The sequence below is a fragment of the Halichoerus grypus genome, chromosome 5 (genome assembly GCF_964656455.1).
Source record: "Halichoerus grypus chromosome 5, mHalGry1.hap1.1, whole genome shotgun sequence".
Taxonomy (NCBI): Eukaryota; Metazoa; Chordata; class Mammalia; order Carnivora; family Phocidae; genus Halichoerus; species Halichoerus grypus.
In genome coordinates, this window is record NC_135716.1 from 35,282,128 (window position 1) to 35,288,696 (window position 6,569).

Here is a 6,569-nt window from a genome sequence, read left to right on the forward strand (position 1 = left end):
GTAGGGTCATTGCAGCTTTCGCCACCCCCCACCCCCCATCCTGTGGCAGTGTTTCTGAAGTACAATGAGAGATGCAGGGAATGTTCTGGGGATTCTGCTGCCCCCAAATAGACCATAGTCTCTAATACAGTGCACACCCTGATTCCTCCACTGTTCAACTTTTTCTGTCCAGGATTATAATCCCAAAAGAGTCACTATGACCCTGAAAGAGAACAGCTATTTATTCAAGCATGATTTAAATTCTCTCTTACCACATCTAATATGGCCTTGGGTCATTCTTAAGCAACCAGAGAAAATAGGTCCAATGCTTAGAAGAGTAATCCCTTCTTCAAATGAATCAAATTAGGACATTTGTTGACTTCTGCAGAAGACCAAGTAGGAGGCAGTGATTTGACTTACTCAAGGATATTTCTCAACTTACATCATGGCAAAGTTCTCTTCATTGGTTTTCCTATTGCCTTTCAAATATGAGTTGACATACAAGCATTTGATCTGGTGTGAGAAATTAGATAAGGGGGTAGAGTGTCAGAAGCCCCAGGTGGGGATCAGGACATTTGATTTCCAGTCTTGCCTCTGACTTGGCCGGACCACCAGCTCTTAAAAGTTCAGCCTCTTGGGCCATTGTAAAGGATGAGCAGGGGTCTGAGGGCCCTAGCCATAGTAAAAAGTCTGTTTAAATCCCTGTTTATAGGTGAGTTTTAGTCAATCTAGCTAAAGATTTGTCTCTTTTTTGTTCTTTTCAAAGAACCAGCTTTTGGTTTCATTGATTTTTTTTTCCTATGGTTTTTCTAGGCTCTATTTTATTGAATTTCCACTTAATTTAATTTAAAGAAGCCTGTGCCTTTATTGGTGGAACAGGCTCCTTGAGAGGGAAGAAGCAGGAGGAGTGGGTGGTCTTGATGCCAGGCCTGCCCTGCTTCAGGTGATGGAGAACTTGTCCAGGTAGTGGCCAATTATCTCGGGCTTGATTTCCACCTAGTTGAAGATATTGCCATTAGAGACACCCACCATGCTGCCCACCATCTCTGGCAGGATGGCTCATGTTCCGCAAGCACGTCTTAACCACCTCCGGTTTCCCCATGTGAGGAGCCTCCTTCTTGGCTTTGGGCAGGCGCTTCAGCAGTGAGTGCTGCTTCCTCTGCAAACCCAGGTTGAGCCTCGCTGCTGCTGGGCACCGTATAGCTGCGTCAACTGCTTGTAGGCCACGTCTAGCCGCTGGTCAAGTCTGCCCCAACAGGTGAGCCCACGGAAGGTGTGTTGCTGCTTCTACTCCACTTCTGCCCTCCTGTCAGCTCTTCCTAAATTTCCACTTTAATCTTTATTATTTCCTTCCTTCTGCTCATTTTTAGGTTTTGTTGGTTCTTCTTTTTCCAGTATCTCAGGGTGGAAGATCAGGTTATTGGTTTGAGATCCTTCTCCTTTCTTAATATAAGCAGTCACAGCTATGACTTTCCCTTTAAGCACTGCTTTAGCTGAATTCTATACATTTTTTTTTCTTTTTCTTTTTCTTTTTTTTTAAAGATTTTATGTATTTATTTGAGAGAGAGAGAATGTGAGAGAGCACATGAGAGGGGTTAGGGTCAGAGGGAGAAGCAGACTCCCTGCTGAGCAGGGAGCCCAATGCGGGACTCGATCCCGGGACTCCAGGATCATGACCTGAGCCGAAGGCAGTCGCTTAACCAACTGAGCCACCCAGGCGCCCTGAATTCTATACATTTTGATATGTGTTCATTTCATTCACCTCAAACTATCTTCTTCTTTTTTTTTAAGTTTTACCTATTTAAGTAATCTCTACACCCAAGGTGGGGCTCGAACTCATGACCCCAAGATCAAGAGCCATAGGCTCCTCTGACTGAGCCAGCCACGGGCCCCACCTCAAAGTATTTTCTGATTTCCCTCAAAGTATTTTGATTTCTTCCTTGATCCATTGGTTATATCAGAGTGTACTGTTTAATTTCCACATATTTGTGAGTTTCCCAATTTTTTTCCCGCTATTGATTTCTAATTTCATTACATCATGATCAGAAAACATACTCTGTATTATTTCTATCCTTTTTAATTTACTGAGGTTTGTTTTGTGGCTGTTGTAAGAAAACACCATGGATGGTAACTTAAACAATAGAAATTTATTTTCTCACAGTCCTAGAAGCTAGGAAGTCCAAGATCAAGGTGCTAGCCCATTTAGCTTTGGTGTGAGCCAAAGGCAGACTGCTGCCTTCTCACTGTGTTCTCACATGGTAAAGACGGGGGTGGGGGGGTGGGGGGGACAGGAGACAGCGAGCTCTCTGGTGCTTCCTCTTATAAGGACACTTATCCTATCAATCATTTGAAGTCTACAGTCACCTTTCCAAGAATACTTCAACTGTGTGGAGAATACAGTAGTTCAGCTTCTAAAGATTGTTTATATCTATGAAGCTGTGTAATCACAGCATCCTTGTAAAGCAGATAAATGATACTGGTATTATGCTTTGAAAAAATGGACAAGTAGGGCTCTGGAGCACTTAGGAAGCCAGGACCACGTGAATGAGTGCCTGAGCAGGGACAGCAGCCAACGTCTTCTGAGTGCACCCAGTGTTACCTTTCTATCAGACTAAACTGCCTTCGTTACAGACCAGTTAGGAGGTAGCAGATGTCCACATTGTACGTGTGCGTGCGTGTGTGACAGAGAGGGACAGAGACGGAGAGAAAGTGCACGGGCAGTTGCAATGTTAAATTTCTCTTTATCCTGGAGCTATAGTCAGGTTTAATCATTCTTGGAATTCTGGTACATGAACAGGGTGTAGTTTTGGACTCATTATTTACACAACATCCTCCCCTCCGTCTTGCCTGAGGGAGAAAGGGGCTTTCTCCAGAGCCAGTGGAGACCTCCCCACCTTATCTTTCCTAGCCGCAAGCCCGCAAGCATGCCTGCTGCCTTCTCAGGACTGTCTCGTGAATGTGACCTGGGGTGTCAGACTGACCACTAACGAGGCAGATAAGCTGCACACAGCTTCTCTCTTCTGTGCTTCCAGCCTTCCCTCATTCTCACCTGGCTGTCGATATAGTAGGCATTCAATCAATATTTATTGATTCGGTTTTGTTGTGAGGTTAGGCTAAGTTGTACCTTAGTTAATGAACTAGTGACTTCGGGGAGAGGCGGGGCTGACAGACTCCCCCCCGCCCCCCCCCGCCCCCCCCCCCCCCGCAAACTCCTGGAGTCTCTCTCTGAGAAGAATGGGAGATGAAGATTGAGAAGGGAAATAAGAAGCAGCACAGCGACAGTGGGGTACCTGGACTCCAGTCCTGCTGCCGAGGCTCAGCCCGTCTTCTGGGAGCCACAGTCTCCATGTCCCTGCCTGTTACCTGTGGGTGCTCATCCTCACGGCCTCTAGGGTTTACTTCTGCTTTAACATTTTCTCTGTGAAATAGTTCATGCCTTTGCTTACTTGCTTTCATACTCACACTCTGATTCAACGCATTAATGGAGTACCTACCAAGTGCCAGGCACTAAGTAGACCAGAGGGTGAGAGATAGGGATGGGGACACAGAGATAAAAAATGAATCACTGCAGCCCTTGAACCCGTTTTGCTGGCCAGAGGGAGAGAATGGGAGACATCTGCGTGGAAAACAAATACTGGGCAGGATTAGATTGATAGCTCTTGGGGTAACTCCCACACGCCTGCCTGTCCAGATGACCCTGGCCTCAGGAACGTGGGGAACCGAGGCAAAGCCAAGGGGTAGCTGGGAGGTGGGAGGGCTCAGTGGGATTCTCCTGAGTATTTAATTACATTTGAGGAGTGATGGATCATCTCTCACTGGCCACTGATGATCATTAGAAAATAATGGACATGATGGCTGTGTGTCTAGTTATCTTGGGGGGGGAGTACAGAACCCACATGGAGGTGTTTGGGCCATAGGCTGTGTCCACCAAAGAGGCGACCAGTGTTCTGAAGAGCAGTTGTTTCTCAGAGAGCAACAGAACTCAAGTTGGCCAAGAAAGAGGCCCGTGGGTCTTCTAGGACTATGGCCCTGGGATAGTCTCAGTAGACCTGACCTGCAGTTGAGCGCATGGCATCACCCCAACTCAGCTCAGCTCAGCTGCACACCTGGTGTTCGCAGAGCCCACAGGCCAAACCTTGCCGCCACAGCGTCCGCGTTGGGGCTATTGGATGACAACGCTCGAGTAATACATCCTCGTTGCCTGTCTTCATAGGGGGCCAAAGAGGTAGAAGTCCCACCTAGATCTGTGCACACAACCCAAAAGAGAGGCAATGTGGGTGTAATTAAAATTCTACAATGGCAGTAAAAATGACAACACAACTGAATCGATTGCTTACTGTGCCAGGCACCGCGGTAAGCGCTTTATATACATTATCTTACTCGGTTGTCAATCCGATGAGGTAGGTACTATCATTGTCCTCATTTCTAGTGATGGGGAAAGCAGGGCTTGGAGAATTTAAGCAAACAGCACAATAATTAAAACCCAGACAGGGTAACTCCTGACGACTCAATCTTAACCATTACCCGGTATTGCACTTCTGATGTGTCTCCTTCACCATCCGTGAAAATTAAGCACCAGAACACACACACTGGAACAGCTTTCTTCTCCTGTGGTTTGAGGTTAGATCTGGGTTTTTTGTGTTTCTGAAACATTTTTGTCGGGTGCGTGTTTTTAATATTGTAAGCTACCTCAAATCCTTGATGGAAGTAGGCACATCTTAAAGCTCAATTAAATAAAAAGGCAGAAGAACACACACAGAGATCATGGAAATCGGCTCCAACCTCCGTCTGGTTATAACTGCTTTGGGGTGGGGGCTGGGGGCGCTGTGTTCGTGGCTGCCAGACAGAAGGTTGTTTGAACTTGGCTGGCTATGAGAGCCAACAGAGTGAACTTGAAGAGAAAGATAAACATACAACAACCGTTCAAAGCTTCAGGTGTTATGATTGCTAATTGAGAAAGGCTCTAAATAATACCTGCTGGTGTGTAGGAATTTCACTGCTGGGGATTAGTGGCTCAGGTAACGCTGGGATTCTGTTCCTTCAGATTCCCCCTTAAAGAAAATTAAAGTGGTGTCCTAGTCAATCAGGAGGGCGTATGCCTCAGAGTAACCCACAAATAGCACCTTTATTTCTGAGCCTTTTCAGTTGTACTCTTCATACACACAGTCTCTCTCACACACACAAACACAATGTCTCACACACACACACACAGACTCGCCACACAGAACTCACAGTCACACACACGTGCCCTCAGACACTTACAGGCAGGAACACACACAGGAACCAGTCTTATGCACACTGGCTCTCCAACGTATCCATGTGCAGAACACACACCAGCTCCCAGAACACTCCTCCATTCACACGCACTTTCTCACACACACACACATTCCTACACACACACACACACACACACACTCTCTCTCTCTCTCTCTCTCACCCGCACAACATACTTCTGGCAAAGCTGCTGCAGCTGTTCTAACCTGCCCAAGTTCCTTTCTGGGCCCAGCCCAGTCAGCATTTTCCCAGGCCCAGGCTCACCTTAGCCACCCTGCTGTCTTCCTCAGAGCCTGGTCACGCTGTCCTTGACTCCATGTCACGCATGTGTGAGGGACTGGAGGCTGCTGAAGCAGGTGAGGGTGTGTCGAGTGCGTGGCAGTTGGGGTGGAAGCCGGGAACCCCTCAGCTGACCTCCTCACAGGGACCACCCAGCATCACAGCCCCATTCCGGCTTCTTCCTCTTCCAAACACAGCTTGGTGTGGTGGACTGGGCTTTGGGAAACATATGGCCTGGGTCAAATCACGGTTCTGAGGCCTTGGGCAAGCTCTGTAAACTTCTGAGTCTCGATTTCCTCAGCTGTAAAATGGAGTTAGTATGTCGCCGAGTTGTGCGGAGTATCAAATCCCATGCCTGGTATGAACATGCTGTCCCCGTGGGGGCTATTAGCAGTGACTCTTTGGCTGATCAGTTGTAAAATGTCTCTCCTACTCACTCCTGACTCACACTGGCAAATTTCCTGCCAAATGAGTCAGCTTTATGTCAACATTACTTCAAAAATTTAAAAAAACCAAAAGAGGCACCAATATACTGCACAGATTACCATCACAAGACAGCATCTTTGTGCTGTTTCTAATAAATGAGTGCATGAAGAGAAAACGCTTTAAAAACCTTCGTTTTCATGTGTAAAAATTTCAAGAGTAAGTTTACATTTCAAGTGACACAGGCCTCCAACTTCACGTGTTAATTTTGAAGGCCAAGGAACAACACCCTCTCTCCTCCCGGTCTGCTCGCTTCTCCCTGGAAGTATTTGATGGTGCTAATTAAGTACTAATATTTTTTAAGATTTTATTCATTTATTGGAGAGAGAGAGAGAGTACAAGGGGGAGGGAGGGTCAGAAGGAGAAGCAGACTCCCTGCTGAGCAGGGACCCCGATGTGGGGTTGGATCCCAGGACCCTGGGATCATGACCTGAACCGAAGGCAGACGCTTAACCGACTGAGCCACCCGGGCTCCCCTTAAGTACTAATTTTGATAAGAAAAATGTGAAATACCACAGTTCCCCCAGGAGGGGAAGGAGGGGAAAGCAGCAGAG

General features: G+C 46.9%; 1 long non-coding RNA gene and 1 pseudogene across 1 annotated transcript; both read right to left on the bottom strand.

The window, feature by feature from the left end:
* Positions 1-763: 763 nt before the first annotated feature.
* On the bottom strand, positions 764-2,101 carry LOC118528036 (small ribosomal subunit protein uS19 pseudogene; annotated as a pseudogene).
* A 1,097-nt stretch (positions 2,102-3,198) lies between these two features.
* Positions 3,199-5,920, bottom strand: LOC144381718 (uncharacterized). The gene is made up of 3 exons (XR_013447489.1): positions 5,518-5,920; positions 4,954-5,030; positions 3,199-4,223 (listed from the first exon to the last, which is right to left on the bottom strand). It is a non-coding gene; the product is annotated as an uncharacterized LOC144381718 (long non-coding RNA).
* Between the last annotated feature and the right edge of the window lie 649 nt (positions 5,921-6,569).